We start from the raw sequence: 26,809 nt of genomic DNA on the forward strand, positions 1-26,809 counted from the left end.
TTGTAGAATGATGAGCAGTCAAGTGTGTATGTCTCAATTACTGTGAAAAGATCTTCCCATTTCGGAGCACTGCTGAGTGTGTGCGTACAGACAATTGCGCGTGCTATAAAAAAAAAAGCCTGTCATGTCAAAAACTGAAATCTTCCATCTGACAGTGCCAAAAAGGATTTTTTTTTTTTTTTGGACGTCATGTTATTTTTTTAGTCTCATATTTTGTCTCTAACCTTTTCTGCTTAACCTATCTGCTTACGCTGATTTGATTTTGTCCATTCTGCCTTCCCCCCTCATCCTCCATTGTTTCCCTCCATCCTCCTACTGTCCTTCACTTATCTGTTCTTTAAAAGTCATCTCAGGTTAGCTGGAATGTCACATCGCTCAAGTTTGCCCTCTGGGGCAGCTCCTGTTATTTTAAGGGGTCATGTACATTTATCCAAGCAATGAATAAAGAAGCACCCACAGGCTGGAATAAGAGGCTTGAGCAGCGCCACAGCGCAAAAGGATGAAAAAAACAACATTTTCTTTGGAGAAGTGGGTTTCAACAAGGAGCCTTTTTAAAGGTCATGGGTCAAAGATCGCAACCACCTGTCATTAGCTGACTTTTGGCCTGGCTCCCTGGCTTGGACTCTTAGCCATCCACCCAGGAGACCATAAATAGGGACTGATGGAGATTTTTCATTGAGAGAAAATCTGTTGGAGTGCTTTCAGTAACAGCAGGTATTCTGCAAAATCCACTCTCAAGGCCCAGACACACCAAACCGACATCAAAGAAGCAGCGGTGACGACAGCTGACTGTTGCATCGCCTCACATCACCTGTGTCTTGGCCAAAAAGTTGCACATGAACAAACTGCAAAGACTATAACCAGTCAACCAGCACATACCTTCTGTGCCTTGGTGAGAGGAAATGACTCTCCATAGCTGCAGGCTGTGGTAATCTGTATTTGTCATTCAAAAAGGAAAACCAGAAGACAGACAGGATGGGTTCAGACGTTTGTGAGACAGTTAGCAGATAAACAAAACAATCTGATGTTGAAAGGACAAAAAAAAAATGATTGTGCTCCAGAAAATAATAGCACAAACCATCAGGGTGTTTCTGTTAAAGAGCTAAGCTTCTATATAACAAGTTTGTTTTGATCTCGCTTCATCTTGACTTTGGCCCTTTATTTACTTTCCTTACATTGGTTTCTCTTCTCATGCACTGAGTTGAAACTGCCAGTCAGAGTAATTTCATTCACCAACTGGTCTCCTACGCCAATTTAACATACTGAATTGGCCAAAAAAGGCAAACAACGTCTGTTGAGGGCCAGTTATGTAGGACACACTGCAAAGACTAGATCAACAGACGCTCATCCAACACTGACCGACTGCCGACCGTCAGCTTGGTGTGTCAGGGCCTTTAGTGTATGAGCAGGAATAGATCCACCAGGAAACCTTCAAAAGCAAACTTTTTTTTTTAAGATTATTTTTTAGGGTATTTTTCCTTTATTGAAATTATAGTATAGTTATGAGACACAGGAAATGAGGAAGAGAGAGGGAGGATGACATGCAGCAAAGGGCCAGAATCAAACCGCTGCAGAAGCCTCAGCCGTCAGGGGCGCACATTCTACCAGGTGAGCCTGAGGTCGCCCCCATCACGGCAAACTTAAACTCCACTCCAATTCACACTAATGAAATCCTTTTAGAGTCAGCAACTCCTTAAGGTGATGTGACACCAATCCAATCGTGAGAGAAACTCAGTTTTGAATCCATGCTTGCATGTGCTTGTTCCTATCACCATTTCAACCTGGTCAAAGTATTTTGACAGAAAACAATTGCATCAAGTCGCATACTATCCAGTATGTAAACATTTTTAATTAACTCAGATGTATTCTCATGCACACACAGAAAAAAGCATGTGAAAGAAAGTGTAGCTTTTTTTTGACCATTAGCGGCTGCCTGGAATGCTTGCAGTGGGTGTAGTGCTCATTAAGCAGTGATATAAAGCACAATCTCATAATGACTAAAGATCTGTTGTCTGGTAAGCACTAACAAAACGATTGATTCGTAAGCAGAGGAAAAGAGGAGGCCAAGAGGAAAGGGAGAAAATTATAATGAGAGCGTGAGAGAAGGAGGGAGGGAGAGGCATTTAGTTGGCAGACAGTTTCCTGATTCAGCCAGGCTGGAGAGCAGGGGTAGCTGTCTTCCTCCATGTACCTCATCTATCACTGCCTATTTCTAGGAGACTCACCCGTTTCCCCCACCACACACACAGATGGAAGGGAGTGAGAATTCAATCTTTCCTTGCCTCACAGTCATCTGCAGAAATGCATTCGTTCACCCTTCGCGGCAGGGCCCCAAAACCTGCCAATAATCGTCCACCAGGGCGGGAAAGAATCACTGCAGGTAGCCGAGCTTTCCTCATGTGATCTATTTCCAATCTGTAAAGTCCCACAGGTAGATTAGGGACAAGTGGAAGTGGTGGTGGTTTTCAAATACAGGGATGCTGTGGCACTTGTGGAAAACACACATACAGCATAGCATTCAGGAGCTCAGACATATTTCACACATGAGAAATTCAAGAGAAAATAGTTATTAGCATTTTCATAGTTTGCCTCTCAACATATTCTTTTACTAAACACAATTATTTCAAAATAAACAGAATGAGGGGAAAAAATCCCTGTTGCATAAAAATTGACATGTTTTATATCTCGTATAGTCTTAATATATCAACAATAAGTGATTTCTGGCCACATCGAGTAAGTTTTAACAAATTCTGATCAACACTGTGACATTGTTATTGCCCTAAATTTTGGCAAGCTTGTCAGCAAACAATTGCCTTTTTTACTCAACCAACAGACATCAATATGTTTCTGTCGAGTTGCTGGTATAAAAAGCCACTAGACGTTTCATCGTGACCTGTTCAGTAAAATTGTTTCGACTTTTCCTATTTCTAGTGGTTCAGTAATTGGTCTGAAATACGGCAACTAAGACGCCGAACTTCACAAGAAATTATTGCCATATAAAGTTGATATAGTGTTAGCAGAAAATTGCCTGTGTACAGACCCGCCCACAAAAGTGGTTGAGGCCCCGTAAAGGTCAGAAGAATTCACAGTGCATGTTCATGCTTTCTCTCTCACCTAGTTAAGATCAGTTAATACATCGGGTCATGGCCACTCACAGCTTTTCTTTCTTTTTTGTTTTGCAACTGTTGTATAAAACAAAAAAAAGATTCTTATTATGAAACGGCTACATCTGACTAAATGTGATTAGCATATGTTGTTGCGCTATATTATGAATTATATTTACCTGTAAAATATCACATATTTTCTTATGAGACTTTTATTTTGACAGGGATAACACTATTTTGGTATCATTTTCCTAAGTGTTCTTAAAAATAATCATTATGAGAGGTAACATAATTTTATGCAATCATGGTTTTATTTCGCAGGAGTTGTATTTGCTGCACTCTTGCAAGCTGTACTTCCTCTAGCACCTGACTTTCTCCTGGGAAGGCACGGGGAGCATTATACACAAAGGTAACCCTGTAAAATGTTCTCTTTATAACTGCAGAACTGCAGCAGCTAATGACCACTCGCAACAATAAAATGCTCAAGGCCATCCCAGGGAATGCTGTCTCGTTCTTTACACAATACAGTGCAGAGTTAGATTCACTACATAAAGAAACAATAAATACGAAGTTTACCTTTGTTTTGAAGGTCCATTGTGTAGGAATTGGTGGCATCGAGCACTGAGGTTGTAGAATTGAAACTTATGTGTGCCAAGCATGTAGGAGAACTACGGTGGCTAACAAAAAAAAAAGAAAAACATGAATGGCCCTATTCAGAGTCTGATGTTTTAGTTTCCCCTTTTTTCCCCTTTATGGACAGCCATGCATCTGGATACATCTGGAAAACAGGTAACAAAATTAGCAGTCATTTGGGGTTTTTCTGACCACCTACAGAATGTCAGGCCTAATTTTTTGGCATCTCCTTTAACTTGAGAAGAAAATATCAGGATCTATAGCTGCAAAAACAGTGTTTGTCTGCTGCAACAAGCAACAGTGGGTTTTTATAGCTTATTTACTAGGAAAAAATGGTAAAGCTGTGCTGAGGGAAACTGCAGTCTGTGGCTTCATTACTATGAGTACAAACATGTCCTTCATTAAGATCAAAACTTTGATTATAGCCACTTTTATATAATATGGGTAGAAATATTAGTATTAACCTTAGTGTTAATGGACTCCATCTCAGCCAAGATTTGGATGATGAATAGGTGTTAATAGGATTGCCTTCATTGGTGTTAAAAAAAACCTGTGCGATCATAGTGCAATGGGACCTAATATGTCACTCATATTAACTCACAAGTGTCCAGAGCTGTTTAATACCTTGTACCATGCCACTATGTCATACCATAAAAAGTTTGGATTGATATGGCACTGAAAAAAATCATATTAAGAAATATTTTGATAACAATAGAGTATTTACATCAAGTTTCCCTTTAATATATCCGTTTGTTTTTCCATTTGTGCATTTATGTTTACACAGGTTTCTAATGTTGGTGCAATCTGTCATATCGACATCTGCTGCACGTCAAAAATGTTGGCTGAGCTGTTCAAAAGGGAAATCAATATTAACGTGTAGCCTGGCTTTCCCCCTGTGAAACAACACGCTCATCATTGCTCTGACAGGCCTTGACTCCTTCCTCGCCGAACATCTCTCGACGAAAAGACGACCTTTTCACCGGGACTATCTGAGTCAGGTCAGAACAAGGGGGACCATGATCACAACCACAATCCGAAGCCTTTCAGACAAAACCGTTTCCCTCTGGTGAATGCCAACACAAGTTTGCTGAAATCCAGACTCTCCTCTTTCCTCCCCGTCTCTCGCCGCTCTTTATTCATTTGCATAATCCCTGTGACACTCTGATTAATAACTCCAGTGTGATTTGCATATCTATGCCTGAAATTGAGGACAGACATTCACACAGTAAATACAGTCCAGCGAGAAACAAACTGGCGAATATGGTATTGGTGGGACGAGGGCTCTCCGGGGAGGGGGATGGAATATTCTTTGGTTAAATCACACACAAGTGACTGCAAAACACACACAGACACACACACAGCCAATGCTTAAAGGCTGCTTTCTAACTCTCCATCTCCAATCCTTTCCTTAAGCCCCTAGCCCCAGCCCAATGCAGAAAGGCTGGGAAAATGGAGACCTTACTACTCCAGCTGTTCCTGCTACAAACAGTAGTTTAAGAAGATACAACCCCCCCAAAAATGACCAAGGCAGAACTCTAGTTAAACCGTTCCTTGGACAATGAAGGCAGATTAGGTGTTAAAGGCTTGTATTTGCTTCAACAGTGCCCCCCAGTGGGAGAAAACATGTGCTCCTCATGATTTCTGCCAGATCATTGCACTCTGTAGTTATATCAACAAGTTAAATGTCAATTAAGACACTAGTTATTAGAGCTGTATACAAATAGCTGTGGAAATTGTATTTAATTGCAGACACAAATCAGGATACATAAGATTTAAATGATGTATTCTTGTGTGTCTGAGCATTTTTCTCACTAAATAGTCTGACCAGGTACATTGTAATGTAATGCGTTCTCATCAAATTGCATGAAGCTTGTCTGTTAAAATAAAATCTGATCTATTTCTATGAAATATAATTCCGTTTTTATTACATGTTACACGCAGATTTGACCAAGTGTCTGGTTGGTTTCAAGTGTCAAGCCTTAACTTTAATTTTAAGATAACCCTGAATTTCATGCATGTACAATCTTCACATAATAATGATGGTTCTCTCAACAAGAAGTCAGATTTTGGGGGATTTGTCATAACAACATGTAACTTTCTAGACTCAAGCAAATAGTTTTACCTTCAAAAACCACAAGAGTGACCCCCCCCCCACATTGCCGAGTACACCTCATGCATTTGTGTTGGGTGACTGAGCTACACACACACACCTCCACACGCATACAAATCCTCACTGCCCCTGGGAGACCAAAGGCTGGAGATGACAAGCCTGCAATGAGGTAATGACATTTCCTCCTGCGTAATGTGGCCAAAGGCATCTCTCTCTCTCTCAGACAACGACAAGACGGAGATATCTTGGCCAGCTCCGGTGACAAGCCTCGCTCTAATCGGCAGGTACAGCTTTCACTGCAGCTCAGGACCGAACCACAGAGTAGCAGCTAAATAATTGAACAGGTGCAATATGTTGAGGCAGGGTGGGGGAGGTTCGGTAGTGGGTGAAGGGGGGGAGAAAGGAGGACGAGGTGGGGGAGGGCTAACCCAAAATGTCTGCAGTGTCCTCTGCTTGGGGTAAAAGTCAACAAATGTTGGTTTGGGGGAAATGTCAAAGTACTTGCCTCACATTTTGTGGTCCAGAAACATGCTCCCTTCCACTTCAGTCCCCCAAAAGGCAAAAGCAGCCAGTTGCTGCTCTTTAAAAGAAAATCTCAGATTCCCCACCACATACATTGTCCATTCCAGCTACATTTGGTGAAAACAGATGATTTATAATATTAATGACACTGTTACAATTGTTATAAATTAATCTATCAATGAAATAGCACTTTATAGAAAGTTCAAATTGTACTACTTTACTTGAGGTCGAGTAAAATATTCATGATACTGTTGTAAACTCATTTGACAGTGTAAAAACACTTAATGACACCTAAATAAAAAGTTAAAATCCTGTGAAACTATTTATGACATAATTATAGTGGTCTCATGACAGCCAATGTCAAAACCAACCACATATGAGTTTCATGTTATGTCAACACACAAAGCTAAATCGCTTCTGTCAGATTGACAGTTAGACCTGATGTGTCACGTTAATGACAGGATATGTTGTTCTGGCTAATGTCAAGGTCTCATAACAGAGACTTGTAATGTCAACTCTGCAATGAAACCGACATAATTGAGCAAATGACACTTAAACCTTAAACACATGGATCAACATCAGTTTTCTTGCGCTGTGTTCAGACGTCTTCCACAAGCATTTAACCCTCTGAAACCTGATATAATTGATTGGATTTTATTTGAAAACATGAGCAAAAAACTAATAATGAGCAACTTCCCAAGAGGTGTCCGGCAAGAAACTTATTAAAACGTGACCAAAAAAATTACCAGAAAATTAGCTATAGAGGTGATTATTTGATATGATGAAAAAAACAGGGGAAAATGTCCTGAAAACTTCATTTATATATTGTTTCTTATATTGTATTGTTTTTATATTGTTTCTTATTTTAATGTTCTTATAACTTTTAACTAATTTCTTGCAAATGTTGTTTGGCTTAGTTTATAGATAATTTTCTTATAAGGTTTTACTCATTTCTTGCAATTTTTTGGGCCATCTCTTGATAGGTTTCTCATCTCTTCTTTTCCTGTTTTTTGACAGAAAGCAAGCCAATTTTCTTAGAGTTAATGACAGCCATTATGACAGGTTGTGTTGTCCTGGGTATTGTCAAGTCGTCATATGAAAAGACATTCCTAACAATGTCAATTTAGCATCAGAATTGACATAATTAACTGAATGACACTTAGTGACAACTATCATAAGCATTCATAAAGACTCCGTCATGTCTATGACAGGGTTAATGTCACGGTTATGACAATTACATGTCCGTTTCATGCACACCCCTTCCAATAAAGTCCTACCATTTATCATTTTGGTCTTCCTGCTGTTGTGTGTTTGTTTCCAGGTTTGTCATGAAGTGTTCAGGTTGCCATGACAACAAATTGGGATGTCATGCTGACATTTCACCCTTGTCCTTTCTCATTTGAACGAAGACTTCACGGCCATACCTATTCCTGATTTCACGGGAAAGGTTGTCAGTGGTGGGAAGCAAGGGAGAATAGAAAAGTGTGCATGTAGGTATGTGTGTGGCGGGTTGACTGACCTTGGGAGGCTGTCCCTGTGCAGGGTTTAGGGAGAGGGAGGGATGGATTCAGTAAAGCGAGATGCTGTGAAGCAGGTATCCAGTCTCCCGGCCACACATGGCGAGTGCCACAACTGCAGTCAGCTGAAACCGACGTGGCCTCTTTGTGAAGGCGAGGCGCTGCCCTCTGACACAAACAACAACACTCCGGTGTACAGCTACAGGTTCCTCTGTGGACAGGGCATTAGTAAAAAGGCTCAAAAATGAAGGGCCCAGGAAACTTGAAAAAGAATCAACAAAAGCCAGCATCAAGAAAATAACAACAAAGTTTCCAAAGAAAAGCAGCTTAATGTGCAGAATATAATAAAAACCGAACAAAAATGCATTCAGTGATAGTGACTTTTATTGCTCATTTGTTTGCAAATGAGCCACACTGAGAGAGGGAACCTCCTCCAGCTGCAGCTTTGAATATTATAATGTAATACACGTTGAAATGTCAGAACCTCTCAAAGTGAAACATAATGTAGTTCAAAATCAGCTAGTTAATGAATTACTATTGAATTATTGTAAGTTCCAAGGTCTCTGCGCATCAGTCCGCTATCCTTTACAATTTTAACATATGTAAGTAAAGCTTTATTTATATAGCACATTTTTAAAACACACAGTCACAGAGTGCTTCTCATAAACACATGAAAAATATGAATGAATAAATAAAGTAAAAACAAATTATCAGATATAGCTCAGCACAATGAGAGTTGGACCAAACTAAAACAAACCAAAAGGGTTTGACTATGAAGATGTTTTTTAGAGGCCACTTAGAGCTGGGATATGCCGTTTTATTTTGGCATTATTGGGAAAAATCCAATAATAAACTTTGAGCATATTTTTTATTAAAGTGGTCTGAGAGAAACCTAGTCTTCTGCACCTCTATTTGTCTCTGTTTTCAGGTTTTAGGAAGCACATCTGATTCCCTTTGTCTCAAAGTCAGTGGGTTTACTGAATGTGTTTTTTGGTAAGAAGGTGGTTAATACAAGCTGAATTTTGTTCAGTGACATAAAATATGTCAGTAAATACTCCACATGCAAACTTTGAAGCTTTTATGTGTCTTAAAAAAGCAGGTTGCTAACAAGTGGCTAAATGACACTACAGAACGTCATCATGCCAAACCGCATCAAACAGGGCTTAACAGTCTCGTAAAGGAGGAAATGTCAAGGAAGTGTAGTTTGTTTATAGCCTGACGTTAGCTTTTCAGTTCTGGCGATCGCATTTAGGCTTTAAAAATTCTTGAAATCTGAAGAAATCTCTGCACACCTGAATGTGTGACAGGTGCATTGGAGAAAGGAGCAATCTAAAGACAAAGAGACACTGTCCCGCTTACTGCTAACATATTAATTGAGTGAAAAAAAACGACATTTCAGTCTAGCAGACCTTCATTAGGTATGCTAGACATAGTTTTTTCTCACTCAATAAATATCTTAGCAGTTAGTGGTAAAGTGTGCAGGAGTTTCGCTTCATAAATCCTGAAAGTGGTGTTCATATGTAAAGATTATCAAGATGCTCAACAAAATGTTAAAGCATCATAAACGTTACCACAGTGATTATTTTCTGCAATGATCCAAAATCCAGTGTAAAAATCCCATAGGCTTTTTGACAAGGGAACCAGGGCAACATTTGCCTCTAGGATGGCCTACAGAAAAACCTCATCCTTGGGGCACTTTATAATAAAAATGGCTCTACTTTTCACAAGATTTAATACCTCAGTAAACATTGTCCTTATGAGTTTATGGTTTCAATCACCCGTTTCATATCTTCTTCAATACAGCATGAAGTTCATTTTATAAATTATGGACTCATTAAAAGTAAAACTGACAATTCAGTGAGCTACCAATCAGGATAGAGGCCAGTACAGGTGTGTGTGCAGAGTGTCCTTGAGTTCTCAGTCAGATCATGGTGGTCAGGTCATGTAGGGGAGAATTTTGACAATTTGTTCAATCATCTGTCTTATATTTTCTCTCTTTCTACCTGAAATTATGCTTGTCTACTAAACTGTTTTCCCAAATATGTTCCAATGGAAATGGAATTGCTGCTTTCTTACATTCACTGAAGCCCTACACCTTTTAACCACATACAAACTGAGAGGTGTGGCTGGGGTGGATAAACATGTCCTGTCTTATGCCTTCTGGAAATCATATTTCAAGTGGTTTATAATGACAAATAAAAGTTTTTGAGGGAGTAGTTCTACTATTTTTTGGGTTGACGTCAAGAATTGCACATCCAGCATCCGTACATTTTCACTGGGATTCCTTAAAAAATAAATGTCGAAGTCTTCTGTGCCATCTCTCACTCCAAAAAAGTTTCACTGTGCCAATCAGTCAAACGGGGCGTTATGGCAGAATAATGTGTGTTTCCTCTCAAGAATGCCCGTCAAAGGAGGCATTGTGGTGGAAACCTCCTCTGGACCCACAAAGGTGTCACAGTAAGCAGGGGTTGTCAGAGGCTTGTCACTGCTGGGTGGTTTGAAAGCATGAAAAATACCCTCTCTGGGGATGGAAGGAGGACGAGTAGTGAGGAGAGAGGGAGTGTGTCAATGTATGTGTGTGTGTGTGTGTGTGTGTGAAGGCCATAACTCACTTTAGCCTGTTGCATCAACCCTTGTCAATCCTCCAGACAATAGGTCTCCATCCACGCAGCGGGCGGTTTTCACCTTCAGGGGTGACAGCTATATTATTCAGCCTGACAAGCTGTGCCAAGGGGAGATCAAAATCTTTGCCTAATTGGATGCTGACACTTTAGGTTCACTCACACTCTAAGCTATATGGAGACTGATTATATGACTGAATAGGATTATTATGGGGGTGAAGATTCCATCAGAAAGTAATTTTGGCAGACTGAGGGTTCAGATTCAACGTCACTTATATCTGACAGGAAAGCACCTTTGACACAGCTGACAGTAATGTCTTAAAGGCAATATCCACCTTGCCGGATATTTAGCATGGGCTCCTCCTCCATTTTTCTTGGACTGCACGAGGCAGTGTCACAGTTTTGGCAGCCGAAAATGGCACTGACTGATGACCATTCTGCTTTTTAAACATTTAAAAGAGTTAATTACCTGGAAATGATGCAACATCATGAACCTAGACCTTTTGAGAGTGGATTTGATATATATATATAGATATATATATATATATATATATATATATATATATATATATATATATATATATATATACATATATATATATATATATACAAAGACTAAATTTTCAGCCAATTTCCGCTTTATTTTTTACCAATGTTACTATTTCTGCTTGCCAGTGCTGGTGCTGTTGCAACCCAATCTCAAGTGTAAATATTGTAATTTACATTTCTGCAAATAGCAAATAGGTTGCAATTGTATGTTATTATGTAGCTGATTGTTAAAACTTGAAAAGATCATGTTTTGGCTGAAAATACTTGGTTCTGGTGGCACAATTCAAGCAGGAGGTGTGGTGTCTCCGTAAAAAACAACCACTTTTTGGGGCATTACCCATCTGGAAATGCAGTGATGTCAGTCTCAGTAAAATAAAAAACCCCTAACGCCACTGCCGTCCGCAGTGGAAAAACAGCAACAGGTCACTTAAAAACAATCATGTTTGTTGGCTTAAAAAGACAAGGTAAAAAAACTATCCAAAAAGGAAGCACACAGTGTCAGTAAAAAACAACCACTTACTGTTCACTATCGGCAGTGGAAACCAGCAACAGGTCACTTAAGAACAACCAGTTTTGGTGGCACTATCCCAGCAGGAAACACAATGACTTCTCAATAAAAAATAATAACTTTCGGTGGCACTATCTTGAAAGGAAGCACAGCGATGTGTCAGTAAAAAACAATTGCTTTTCATACACTATCGGCAGAGGAAATCAGCAACAAGTCACTCAAATACAACCATGTTTGGTGACTAAAAAGCCACTGAAAACGCATCCAGGTCTCTGTAAAAAAAACAACCGCTTTTCATGGCGCTACCCCGGCAGGCAATGCAGTGATGTGCTAGTAAAAAATGCATTTTCCTACACTATCGGCAGTGGAAATCAACAACAGGTCACTTGAACACAACCATGTTTGGTGGCTAAAAGCCGCTGAGAACATCGCAATGTCTGGATATGAAACAACCAATTTTCATGGCACCATCCTGACAGGAAGCACAGCAATGTCTCAGTAAAAACAACAGCTTTATGTTCACCATCTGCAGTGGATCCACAGTGATGATTCACTTAAATGCAACAACGCTTGGTGCCAAAGCTGCTGAAAAAGCAGCAATGACTGAACAACTGAACAATGGTCTGCAGCTTGTTTAGCATCTCCCTTTGGTGGCATGTTATCCACCATTCCTTTCACCTTCAAATATGACATTCATGAAACATGCAAAAGGAACTAACCAGTTTTTGCAGAAATGCACAATGCCAACATTTCCTTCAGTTGACTATGCTGGCTGTCTAACATACAAGCTGAATTTAAAAGCCATTAAGCACACTTTTCTTTTTATTAGAGCCCCACTTCCAAAATCTAGAACATGTATCCTTTGCTTGTAGAAGTAAAGTTTATGTGGATATATAAATAATTCTGATCTCAGAGCTGACTTTGTTTGCCAGTGTGGGTGAGGCTGCCGCTGTGTTTGCTGCTTAGGTTTGTATACTTGCACAATACAATATCTCCCACCAGCAAAATCCCATATATACAACTTGTAATTACTACTAGAGGCTGATGTCAACATGTTTTTCCCATTTGACAGTTTTCTGTTTACAGAACAATATGAGTGAACCCAACATCATGGTCCCTGGCAGTCTGGTTAATACAAGTTCAGATAGTGTGTCGTCAGAATTTGGACACAGGTTCCATTGCAGTTTGACGTTATTGTGATAAAAGAGTGTGTTTTAATCACTTTTGGGTTCAACTGTTCAGACTTACAGGCCCCTTGAGGATGTATTACAGCTCTAGCAGCTGACTGGAGTTGAGAAGCCCTATTGTGAAGCAAGTGATTACATTTAGAAAACAATTAAGTTTAAGTAAAGTAAAACCCAGGTCGAAAATCACCTTAATTGTTTAGATGTGCCTGTTTGACACAAGCTAAATACTTTCGCTCCAGTTTTGAAGTACACTGTTTACCTCCTGGACTGTACCGACAAATGAAATAAATTTAGGTTAACTAAGAGGCATCTGTTTCTCACTTAGTTAGGGTGTGATGCTCTTCCCTTTCGCAGTCCCACTTTGTGATTTATAATGATGTGTTTTGACTTCAGTTTTATGCCTTTTGCAGCTTTAATTTCAATCAATTATTCGTTATCGCAAACAGCCTCTTTAAAGCTGCTCCCTGAACAGCAACTGAAGCGTTGGCTTTATGTGTGTGTGTGTGTGTGTGTGTGTGTGTCCATATAATATGTTTAAAACTACTCTCAAACAGGCCTTATGCCACAGGTACACTATCACTTTGGAACGGTAAAATTGACTTGTCACAGTATCTCCAAATTAAATGCATTACCAACACAAACAAACACAAACAAAGTGAGACCTAATCGCACATTGTATTTTCTAATGTCATCTTTATGCACTGCAAGCGAGATGATAGGGGAGAGCGGGGTTGGTTGAGACAGGTCCTTTTACCAAGTTAAAAAGCAGCTATGCCTATGTCTTTACCATGCTCGAATTCAGCCACACCCTCTTTACTTTCAATTTTAAAATGAAGACCTTCTGATTACTGCTCACATTTTACAAACTGTTTTGAAATCTACAAGGTGTGACTTAATTTTGGCTCTTTTATTATTTTTCATGTGCCATACTGTTTTAGTTATGCTATATACATATACATAATACATATACAAATACAAATATGTTAATTAATTAAATAAGACTTAAGCCTTTACAGTTTTTCAACTCTCAAGTTGTTGTTACTTTTTTTTTTCAAAATGAAACAAACTCAACATAAACCCACAGACTGCCTGTAGTCTATGGTAGCCACACTGAACTGATAAATGCAACTGAAATGAAGACTCTGAATAGTGCACATCTCAGTAATTTCTGAAAATATAACAATTGTATCAATTATTTCTTTTTCTCATAGAACAAGTGACACTGTAAATATAAGGTGTTGACCTTTTAACTGTTTTTGTTTTCAATTTAAATGACATTTATTTCAGCCAAGAACAAATGGACTGCGCTTGTATAGCATTTGTCTGGTCTTTCGAGCTTTTTTTACACAACATGCCACATTAACCCATTCACCCACAAATTCACACACTGCTGGCCGAGGCTACCGTACAAGGTGCCACCTGCTACTCAGTAGTCATTCACTAGCAGTTATACACTGATGGAACAGCCATCGTGAGCATTTCAATACCTTGCCAAAGTATACTTAGACATGTTGACTGGAGGAGCCAGAGATCGAAGCACCAGCTTTCCGATTACTGGCGGATCCGCTCTTACCTCTGAGCCACAGGTACAAGGTGCGCCCATTGACCCTACACACTGTCCCAACCATCCTGATGAGGCCAGATTTTGAGAAAATGCAACCAGTGTACATTTTAAAAAATGGCTCTAATTTTCACAAAATGGCTCTTAAAATCTTGATAAATTATTAGCAGACACCTGTATCTGTTCAGGGATCAAATTATTTTCATTATTGTTGAAGTTGTCTGTGAGTAATGGAGGGTTATTACATGTCGATAAGAAAATTGCCCCAACTGACCACAGTCTCCCTTACCATGTTCAAACGCGTTATTTCATCTTGTTAGTGAGGCTTGTTCATCTTTGGAAACACAGACTGAGAAATACAAGTGCTACCCCAGTTAATAATGCAAACTGTGTTAAATGGTGAATTCTAACTCTGGTGAAAAGAAATGATTCCAAAACCTTGAAAAAGGCTGAAAATAATGTCACAAAGTCAGCAGATCATAGAATTATCCAAGCATAACAAACAAACAAGCAGGCAACATTATATATATATATATGTATAAAAGAATAATTATCTTTTACTAAATGACAGAATCTTCCTCCTCAGCTAAGCAAGTGCTTTTCTGATGTGGTACTGTTTTTTTCTTGTCAGTTTTGATAAGAGACCAGCAGAATAGATTATGCTTTTCATGGGTCTCAGGGGTTTGGCTTGGCTCCTGTTAGAATTCATTTAGTCAGATAGCCTCTGTGGATTATCCCTGTTTTCAGAGGCCTGCATTTCTGACAGGTCATTATTGTGTGCCACACTGGGGCCTACTGCAGAGAGCACCACGTAGCGAGCCCCACCACGAATCCACAGCTCTGCACAGCAGTGTCTATGTACACACACACATACACACTATCAAACACGCCAAACAGGGGGTAAGAAATGCCCGCTTGTCTGATGTGCCAGTAGTTCAGCGGTGGACCTGATAGATCTCCTGCCCCAGCTCTCCATGATCATTACTGCTGTTTCATAGACCCGGGGCCAAGGAGAGGACCTACACCCACGTGTACACGCTGCAAGCAATGAGCAGAATGATTGATAGATAGACCTGAAGCGTGCATTTAACTAATAGCAACCCTGTGTCAATATCAAAAGAGGAGGGAGATGGGGGCGGTGGTTGACATCTCTGTCTTTCACACACACACACACATACTGTCAGTACCAGAAGTCAGTGAAAGAAAAGCAGTTAAGTGCAGCTAAATATTTTTTCCTTAAAAACAGGAATATATTGTGTGTTTAAGAGATTGTTATGTTGGTCAGTGCTGTGCAGCAAGATATAGCAGCTTGTTACAGCTTTGAAGCCACAACAAGAGCTTACTGTATATGAAACTTGTAATTGCATAAATTCAAGCATAACTTTTCCGATGGAAGTGAAGTTTTCAGTCCAACTAAAAGTTTAATGAACCACAATAATACTGGAGCTATTGTGCAGACTTGTCCGCATTTCAAAAAGACACTACCATATTTTGACATATTTGTGGAAACAGCTTCTAGCTTCAACCCTCTGGGTGAGCATTTCCCCTCACAGCGGTTAACTGACATTTGAAAGCAGGCGTTGCTAGGAGACGTGCTGTCTACTTCTGTGGTGCGCTACTGACGGCAGAACGTCATACTGTCTACGAACATTGATACGAGACGTTTTCCCCCCTTCTTTAACAAGCTGACATAGCGTTCGTTGACTATCAAGGCCCTTTACAACATTCAATATGAGAAAGTCAATTGTACTGTTGAGTTTGCTCTCAGGATGCTGAACACACAGGGTTAACGTTGAATCTATTCAGCCCACTTTGCTAATGTTGGGACCATCAAGTTAGGACTGATTCCCACTTTACATTCATGTTATTTAGTCATCGGCAGTTCCCACAAAGTGCTGTGTTTGTTACGCATCGTAGAATGAGAGGTTTGTTCGTATTGACATTTAAAGGGACAGTTCACCCAAAATTCAAAAACACATAATTTTCATCTAACCTTTGGTGCTAGTCATCAATCTAGATTGTTTCAGTGTAAGTTGATGAGTGTTGGAGATATTAGCCGTAGAGATGTCTGCCTTAACTCGAATATAATGGAACTAAATGGCATTTTAAAAACTCAACAGTAATATCTCTTTCCAGAAATCATTACCGTTACTCAGAATATTCAAAAAAAACCCTTCTTTCTACCGAGCTACAACCACCAACCGACGTCAAAGCACAGAAGGAAACGTGCATCTACTGCTAACTCACCTAGCACCTTTTTTTGTTATTTCAAGTGAAGTACTTGGAGCACTGCAGACCGTGTGTTACCTTTATTACAATTTTGACAAAGCAAAAACATAAGTACAAAAATAAAGCCTCATAGCAAAAATTAATTTTCATCTCGATTATATTCTAAGGACACTAAGCAACACAGACTAAAAACATCAGGGCCACTGCCAGTTCATGTGTTCAATTTTAAGATTAATAATAAGATAAAGATATTTGCTATTCACGCTACTATAAAGTTTAAGTACAGCTAATAAAAAACTGGCATGATTGGACCATTTCCTTTCTGCAGTGGCCATGCAAAGTGGATAACGGGGAAAAAAGAGGCTACCTTAATATACAGTGGGTGCACTGATGCTTGTCTTTCCAAACTGTTCTTAAAAAAGTTATGCCCATGAATAAATAGCCAACAGGCAAACAGGATAATAATAGGAGGTGAGCATTAATGTAACAATCTCTGTTATGTTGTTGTCAGCTTTTCCCAAGTGAATTTTTCCCTTAATTGCTTGGATAATACAGAGATAAAAGGTCAAGTAAAAATCTCTTACTACTTAGAAGTCTTAACTAAAACATAATAATCATCACATAAATACATCCACATTTGAAGTTACTTCTGTTGTACTAATATTTCCCTCGATAATAATGCACATAATAATGTCTGATCAGATATTAGTCGCTGATCTATCTGGTGCTGAGAGACGTTTTTTTTAATGGTGAATGATATCAGACACGCTGGAGCTTAAGGCTTTTATGAAACTGTGCCTCTGAGAGATGGCCGTGTTTGCTTTTCGGCATTGCAAAATAACTTGCAATTACACTCACAGAAGCAGACAAGGGAGGGCTTGCAATTCAGACTCAAACATGACTCCACTTGACCTCTCATGAGCCAAAATGATTGGGGCTTTGACAAAGACCTGACCTGGCTGTCTGACAGTTGACTGACAGACAGACTTTGCAGGAGAGTATGCTTTATCTCCCGCAAAAAGACGGGCTCAAGAACAACAGGAGACGGATCATCGCTTCCCGCGCAACTGGTCCTCCCCACAGAGTGTCTTGCTTTGCCTGGCTTTAGCTCCTAATTAATAAAACAGCATGGAATCAGGATTTACGTGAGAGCTCAATGGGAGTGTGTACACGCGAGGCCTTTCAATCTGCCCTGGTAGTATTACTAAATGACCCGACTCCCATTAAGGAGCATTAGAGGAGAATTTCCGGAGCTGCACACAGCTAATATTCGCCGCTAATTAGTGAGTGTTGGCCGACTGTCTATCAAAACCGTGACAATAGAGCAGAATTACAAGGAGCTGCCATGGGAATGAAAGGATATCTAGATAGGATTAATGTAAACAAGTGAGAAATTGTTGATGATGAGGTTCCTAGCTGCTGAGGGACCCACTCCCTGACAGCGTAGTGCAAAGAATTAAGCAGTTAGATACTACATTGTCCCATTGCAAATTGTGTCACTGAGTAAACATCCAGGAACCAAGGTGCCTGTTGAATGTTGAAATGAGTCCAGAAAGACAACCAGAGAGGCTCACTCGGCAAGGTCACTGTTTCTGAACTTTCCTGGTAATTATTCTTGATACAAGGATTAATATCTAATTCAAGGCGTAGGGCTGGGTGGCTCTTTTGTTATTAACTTTGCTACAGTGGGGGAAACCTTTCAGGATTATTTCAATTCAGTGATTACTTTTGGCCTAGCAGCTGATTGCAAACTGTGCTGGTAGGTTTACTCACCGCATTGATTTCCTTGCCAATATTAAGGGTAGAGCTCCCAAGACATATCACCCTGTTCTCTCTGCTATACTCTCTGTAAATCTTATTAGAGATGGAGGCTGATGGAAGCCCCTTCCCTGCACGATACTGAGAGAGAGCGCAAGGTTAAAAGAAGAGACAAGTTCGACTGAGGTTGAAAAGCTGCGGTCTTCAACTTGCTTCTGCCAAAACATGCAGTAATGCCTGCAAGCTCACTGACTCTAAACAAGTTCAATGAGTTTTTTCAGGTAATTTAACTGAGAATTTCAAAAGGAGATTGTGAAAATATGATTTAAACTGTAAATTATTAATTAATATTTGGTACTGTTTACCATATCTCAGTGTGCATTATCCAAATAATGAACACTGAAGTCTACTATAATCCAAATATCACAAAATATTACTACCAGCACCTATTTTCTTGTTAATAATCATATTTTTATTACTTTACCCTTTTCCTGTTTTGCATTTATTGAGATATTACATATGAAAATCAAGCAACTAAAATATTGTGTTGGCCATGAATAAAACATCTATAACTATTCATTAAGTGGCATATAGATTATAATTGTACAGAATGTTTAAATATTTTATTGATATGGAATAAAGTACAAAAAACTTAAATAAATAGTTTGGTAATAAATAATTTTCCAACCCAATTTAAACCAAATATGATCCTAATTATAACTTAACCCATTCTTTAATCTTGCCCTTCCTGTTCTTAGTTCTTAGACAAAGAGTTGCAGTTAGAGACCTAAATATTATTATAAGAACTTGGTGGAGAGCAGAAAAAAAAGCTCAAAAAGAGGGAATATTGGACTTACATTTATCTAGTGGCCAGAAACATGACTACAAATGAGTGCTTAGGTTGTGTAAGCAGGCAACTGTTTGCTGATAGGAACTTAGTGAGCTGTTGCTCAGCTTGTTTTTATGTTTTTCTGCCCCCTAGTGGTCAAAAGCTGATTCATGCAACTGTATATCAAGTTCCAGTTGCTGTAGCGTAATAGCACCTCTTTTTTTTATATAATTATAAGCTCTAGCTTGTACTTTAACTACAAACAAGCCAAGGACAGGATGCAAAATGTGATATAGTTCACACACAATTGCTGAGTCAGGTCCCTGTTGGGTGTTAGCTAATGATACCAGTTCATGGTAGACGGATTGCCAGGCAGTGTCTCACTGCAGAAGCGAAGGCCAGCCTGGCCATATTGCAAGCACAACAGTGTCGCCATAGCACTGTTTGGCATGCTGCTCGGCCTCTGCGCGTTAGTCACATAGAGTCACCCGGGGAATACTTTCTACCTCTACTGATCACCGGCCTGCACCTCCTGGCCCTGAGAAATCAACAGCCAGGATTTATAGATTTACCTTAGATTGGCTGTCCCGCATTTGTACCCCCATAAATACTTTTACAGCTTTGCTAATGCCACTGTTGGGAATAAACAAGGTTACGGCGGACAAGATGAGGCTGAGATTTAGTTGGCAACTCGGACAGCACAGGGCAGAGCAATGAGAAAGGAGGTGTAATGTCAGAAAAGGGAGGAAGGAACTCGCATTGGGGATGAGCACTTTATAGCAAAGCAGGGTGTACTTTTACATACCGATACAGGCTTTACAAGCCTCTGCAATAACCGACAAACATCTTGTGCTCTCACCATTTCACTGCATAACTTGTGAAGAGAGTTATCTCCTCTGAAAAAAAAAAAAGCCAACCCATTAAGAGCTCAAGTGTCACAACTGGATTATTTCTTTCTGTCAGTCTGTATGTGCCAAATAAATCCAATCCATAAGGCTCCTAATGTAAACAAGTTCAATATGAAATTAAGATGAATAAATAAAACTCCTGGCTTTAATAAAAGTGATGACCTTGGTTGTAAATTCTTATCAAAGACATTATAGATTAATTATTCAAGCACATTACTTCACTTCAGTTTTAAATGCTACTCATTTGGACAACTTCATGAAACTTGCAAGGTTTAAAAGCATAAAATATGCATGGTCAAGCCATCAGTCGCTTCATAATGAATAAGCATACCTTGGAATTGACACATTTGCTCTCGGAAAGACTTGTAAGACTGACGACCATACATCCACTCTGGAGTTGACTAAGCACTGTGTGTCTTCCTGCTATTTGCTCCTTCAAAGTCAGCAAAAGCTCACAGTTCAGTTGGTCCGGGCAGGAAAAGAACTCAATGTGGGACATTAATTGTTTATACTGGTCCCAGTTCAAATGGAGGTCAACTAGAAGGACAAAGTGATTGTTTCAGAAAAAGCTCATGTTGTAGCCATGATATAAATTTGTCTTGACAAAACTTGATGAATTGCAGAAATAACCACATAAAGACAACACCGGTAAATGTCTCAGCAGGCCACCGACGCAGCTGCAAAGCATCATGGTACATTTATGATCTAATATTACAAGTGAGGAATATAAAAGCAAGTCTTGGGAAATGTTAAGGTCTGTTGTTGATTCTGTATCGGTCACCTCAAATGAACTGTGTTTGTAAACCGCCTCTCCCAGGATAAGTATTCATCATTTAAAGGTGAATATACACAGTGGCTCTTATTTATTGACGCCTACGTGTTGTTGCCAGGCCCACAGGGTCAAGAGGATTTAAAGCATTTCAATAAAATGCACTTTGATTAGTTCTTAGCTCACAGAGTACATCTGACATAATCTGTCGACCTGAGGGCTGTATTTTTACTCTCACATGGTGTGACTGTGCTGACTGCAGTTCAGTCATTGAAATAGCAGTATGTAAGATTTAGGGGTGATTTAGTGGCATCTAGTGATGAGCATTGCAGATTGCAACCAGCTGAAACTTCTTTCAGGGAGAATTTTGTCAGTGTTCAATGTTCAGGAGGTTTTTAGCAGGAGCTAAATTATTCATAGAGGTGTTTTCCTCTCAAAAACAAGCTGGTAAAAACACTGAAACAAGCAGTCTTACATTACAAATCAGTGTTTCTCTGATGCTGTTCACTTTGTCGCAGATGGGGCGTTAGTACAGCACTAAGTAATGTGTGCTCACCTTTTTTCTCTGATAACTTAGGATCCAGATATTTTAAGGTTTTTACCGGGAGCCAAATTATCCATAGAAGTCTCTTCCTATCCAAAACAAACAGACCAGGTGATTTCACTTGATTAAAACGATGAATAAAGCAGTTTTATGTTAAAATGTAGTGTTTTTCTGATGCTGCTTGTCGCAAACAAGTTTGTCTATTCTGGGCTAATGTAGAAATATGGCAGTGCAATATGGCAGACTCCATGGATGATGAAGACCCGCTCCCTTTGTAGATATAAACGGCACATTTTAAAGTTGCCACAACACAACAATTTGTATTTTCAGGTGATTATTCACTATAGAATACATTTATGTTATCTTACATTTCTACCAATATAGCCCTCTGAAGCCTACAAAGTGGACCTTTAAATGATGAGACCTTGTTGATTAAGTCTTCTTTTCAATTCTAAGAAATATTTTCTAGCTCAAATCATCCATGCCAAACCAAAAAAAAAAAGGTAACTCTTATAGGAAGCAGAAACAATCATCTAAATTGCCTGGAATGCTTAAACCCAAACTGTGAATCCTCACTGCAGGTTGGCAGTGTTCATTTATTTACTGTACACACCAGTGGGGTTACACGAAGAGAGCAGCGATGGCTGTCGGGGAAGAGGCAGATGGCAAATTGAGGGTTATTACATCCTGTGCTTAAAAAAGGAAGATGCGGAGAAAAGATGACATATCCGCCATCAAACAAAGAGATAAGATGGAAAGCTTAAAGCTATAGGAATTTGTTACTTTGTGTTCATGCTGTAGGTGGTAGTTTTGTCTGTGCCTTACCATCAGCTCAAAGAAATACCTTCAGCAACTGCTCATCATGTGCATCCCCTGCTGTTCTTTTACTTTGTGTTTTTTTTTTTTTATTGTTTTTGCAGATTTTATAACAAGGCAGCAAGGAGGTGTAAGTTTCACTCGACTGATGCAAAGTAAAAACCAAGTTGGGAAGTTGCACAGATATCTTTGGGAGTCACTGCCAAAATATAGTCGAGAGTGGAAACAGCAAGGTATTTTTAAGTGAATTTGTCAGTGCAAGACAAGAGCTTATGTATACTATGCAGGAATTGTCAGTTATTTTTTGGTAAACATATTACCGGCTAAAGTGAAAGTGAAAACCAAACTAAGATTCACTCCGCCTGGCATTTCACCTTGCTATATTTCCTTTTTTTTCAGCACTGGGTCTACAATTTTCATAGCTTCCTCTTGAGTGCATGCTGCTTAAGGTCTGGATCAATACCTTTTCATTAAGTTCCAGCCTTACCTGAGCGCTGAGGCTAGGAAAACACTCTCTCATTCCCAACTGGTCAAATACAAAGGCTTGGTCAGTGGCCATACATGTCAAGCTATGGCGCTCAAGGTACCCCTCCACTGTCAGTTTTGGACATTCAGGGAAAGCCTGTCAATTTATGCTCAGTACATACATTATGTCTTTTCAAAAAAAATAAATAAATAAAAAAACTTTAATTTTCCCTGGACCTTTGAAGTTTACATTCGTTCAATTCAAAATGAACTTAGAAAGGAGACAAAAAAGGTATACTACTTTTTCAAGTCCTGCCTGACCACCAACCCTAAGCATTAGTATTTGACGACCTGGAAATGAACTCAACAGTCATGTCTTTCTTCAGAGTCACATTCAGCACCTTTAAAATAATTGATTTGGGCTCCTGGTAGCTCACCTGGTACAACATGTACGTTTCGTCCTCGCTGCAACAGCTGCAGGTTCGACTCCAATCTGCGACCCCTTGCTGCATATCCTTCCTCTCTCTCCCCCTGCCACGCTTCAGCTGTCCTATATGTAATAAAAGTCAAAAAATTATCTTTAAAAAATAAAATAATTGACTGACTTTAAGTTTATCACAGGACATGTACAGCAGTTTCCTGGTTGAAAGTCAGGGGCTTATTTGACAGATTCGCTTCCCCTCACAGCCGTCCTATGTTGAACTCAATCTTTATACCACGACATTTGCTTGGAGCGTTAGGAAGAGCAACCGCATGTTTCGTCTTATATCATCGCTATAGGCTGCCTCAGTGTGTCATATCTGATGCTGAGGGCCACTGACCAAGCAGCAGTATTTGACAAGTTGGGAGTGAGAGCATGTTGCCCAGAAATGTCCTGAATATAGCAAAGAAAGTAAGAGAATCCAGGCAGAGTCTCTGCAGATAAATACACCGTCACACACTTCTGTTGGGCCATAAATAATGGTTGAAAGGAATTACTTTTGTTTGAATCAATACATTTTTTTTTTAGGAAAATCCTACAGTATACCTTTATTATTAGCATAAAATCAGATGACTTCGGGAACAGATGTGTAGCAGAGAAAGAAAAGTTGCCAAAAGAGAGACATCATTGTGCTTGGCTTGATCTGTGCCAAGAGAAATGGTGCCAAATTTGACCAAGATATACTACATCTCCATTAAACCTCACCGCTCAGTATTGATTGGCTTAAACTGTTTTCAATAAAACAAAACTGAGCAAAGCCTCTCCTCTCCCCTATATGCTTAGATATTTATGAAATCAAGCTGTGGCCCCTGAGAGCCCTGTGCTCCCCAACAGCTCCAGCCTATCACTCCCTGCAAGTGAACTCTACACGCTGCATTAATCACTAACATTAATTCACTTGGGGCCGGCAACCCCTGGTAACGCAGGTTCAATGTCAGTTTTAATGTCATCCAACAGCAAGGTTTCAAGTAGCGATACGCTGAGAGTCACAAGGGATGTCTGTTTTATTTTTGTACTAAATGCTTTCAAAGACATTTCAATTAACGTGTCAGCAGCACAGATTAGAGACCCTAGTGTTTCATATCCACATCTTTAGCTCAGTAAGCCATTCGTTTTTGTTTTTTACATTATAACCATGATTAACTGATTTTTTAATTTTTTTTTTGTCGTTTAAGTTTTCTTTTTGGTATTGTTATTTAACTCTCATTTCTACCTGTTTACACCTTAGTTTGCCCATAATTCATACTAAGATTTAGCATCATCTGCTTTGTCACAGGTTAGTTTGAGTTTCAGTGGTGCTAAAAGGAAAGTATCCAAGCTTTCTAGAAAAAAAAAATATGATGCCAGTTTTAATGGCCTTCCTTAAATTCAAACTGATAAATATCTGACAAATAAAGCCCATTAAGCTGCATGTTGAAACAGGGATTTTAAAAAATCACATCCATTAGTTGCTTGTATGTGTTGTTGGCACCAACATCAAGTAACAGAAAATCACTCCTCTGATTAAAATCCTCGGGGCTGAGCCAAATTCATGAGCCAAATTACTAACAAATTTGTGCATAATGCAATTGCATTTGATAAACAATATAAATATTTCTGAGGTAGACAGAAACTAAATAAATCTGCAAGTCTTTCACATTTCATCTGTTAGGAACAAGCAGAGGCAGAAATGCTGATAAAAATGGAAACTTGATTACCTTCATTGTTCTTCATTAACACAGTAACAAAACAATTTCACAACAATTTATATTTTAGCCAGCATAATTCTAAAATGATGTAGTTTGAAAGCTTTGTCTGGCACAATACTAAAAGTACTACAGTGAATAAAACGCTCTTACCCTTATGTTTTTATGTAAACAGTACACGTACATGCGCAGGCTTGTACCTTATTCATCAAAGAACCAGATGTTTTCCAAGTTAATCTTTTGTATTGATGATTCATCCGTTATGTTAAGGGGGGATTATGGCTCCTAGCAGATTCCTCCTTTAAGAACTCCCTCCAAAAGCAGAACCTTTTCTGCCAAATGCAACTGCATAACCAGTAGGGGATTAGAGTGGGGACAAGGGGGGTCGCCGTCCTCCTTGTTTTTACAAAATGACCAAAATGCATCCCTCTTGTTAAATTGCTATCCCTTTCCATCGCTCAAGTCCAGACAAAGATACTGCCCTTTAGTGCGGCACAGCATTTGTTTCACAGAGTTAGCGGATCGCTCAGCAATTGCATGCATCAAATCATCTCATGTGATGCTACTCAGACAATGAAATCTGTGAATCCTGACAAGCAATGCGACTTCAGCTTCTGATCAAGAAAGGGCAGACTCTTACATGTTTACTCTTCCTACAGGATATTCAAAACCGGTACGACTCATTTTACGTTCCAAGGCCGTGGTGATTTTTAAAAGCAGCAGTGTGATGCACCACTACGAGACAAAGCACAGAGCGTCTTTTGTCGAACACACCTACTCAGGTCTGGCCTGAGAACACAGAAAATTAAATATTTTAGATTGATCAATCAATCACCACATTATAGTAGGTGCAACTCCAGTGAAATGGCACTGAACCACTGAATCCTGACACAAGTTAGACATTTGTCAGGAGGGTAGGGGGTGCGGATGGGTCCTAAGCATTTGTTGAAAGTTTCAAAATTTCTTCACTGTTTCTTGCCCCGCTTGCCTGGGATTATTCAAACATTTCAGATTCAAATTCTAAACATAATTTCAGCCGGCATACAGGAAAGAAAAGATGAACCCAGGGAGAAAATTACATAACGTAAGTGACAGTAAACAAAACACTGTCACATGTTGATGCATTATAGAGCTATGTTACGGAAATTAATTTGCCATTATGTTACGTGAGAGGTCATCCATGCAAGATTCAATTTCATTACACATGACAAAATGACTTTTCCAAAACTTTCAGTTACTTTACTAATTCCATGACTTATCTCGGCCTGGAAAATCTGATTAATTCCATGACTTTTCCAGGTTTTTCATGTGCATGGGAACCCTGAAATACAAATGACATTCTGTTTATTCAGGATTATGTGCTTCATTTTTCATTTTGCAATAATGATGATTCATGACTCACTCATGACTATACATCATGCCAGTTATTACACAACTACTTACTAAAGAAATCAATGACTTACAATAAAATAATGATTCAAAAATGTCATTGACTTAAAGTGATATTATTATTTTTGCCAAGCATCTATGATCAAAACTAGATCCACAGCAGCAGTCTGAATGTCGCAATAGACCAATCAGAGTCAGGTATTCAACAAAGATGTCATAAAAATGGTCAATTTCTCAATTTATAGTGTCTCGGACTGAACCTTTGTTGTCAGATGTAAGAAACCAGTGCTTTGCCAACACAGCTAATCCCAGAGCAACACAGCAAACATGCTTATATACTGTGCTGCAGTGGCATGGGGAATGGACTGACTCAAAGACAGAGTGATGATGTGTACTGGTGCATTAGTATTCAGTTCCAGTAAAAACAGAAGCTTGCATTGCACCAGGCCAAACAAAACCTTGACAATAGAGCACAGAAGCCCACAGGTAAATTCAGACATCGATGTCGTCATTGGCGGTGTCTAGAGAAACCTCATGGCCTGGGGCATGTTTATGTAGCCTGAAGTGTTTCTGGCATTTTCTTTTAAATGTCTTAAAAAAGATTATGAGTAAACACTGCACTCA

This window comes from Plectropomus leopardus, chromosome 21 (genome assembly GCF_008729295.1).
Source record: "Plectropomus leopardus isolate mb chromosome 21, YSFRI_Pleo_2.0, whole genome shotgun sequence".
Classification (NCBI taxonomy): Eukaryota; Metazoa; Chordata; class Actinopteri; order Perciformes; family Serranidae; genus Plectropomus; species Plectropomus leopardus.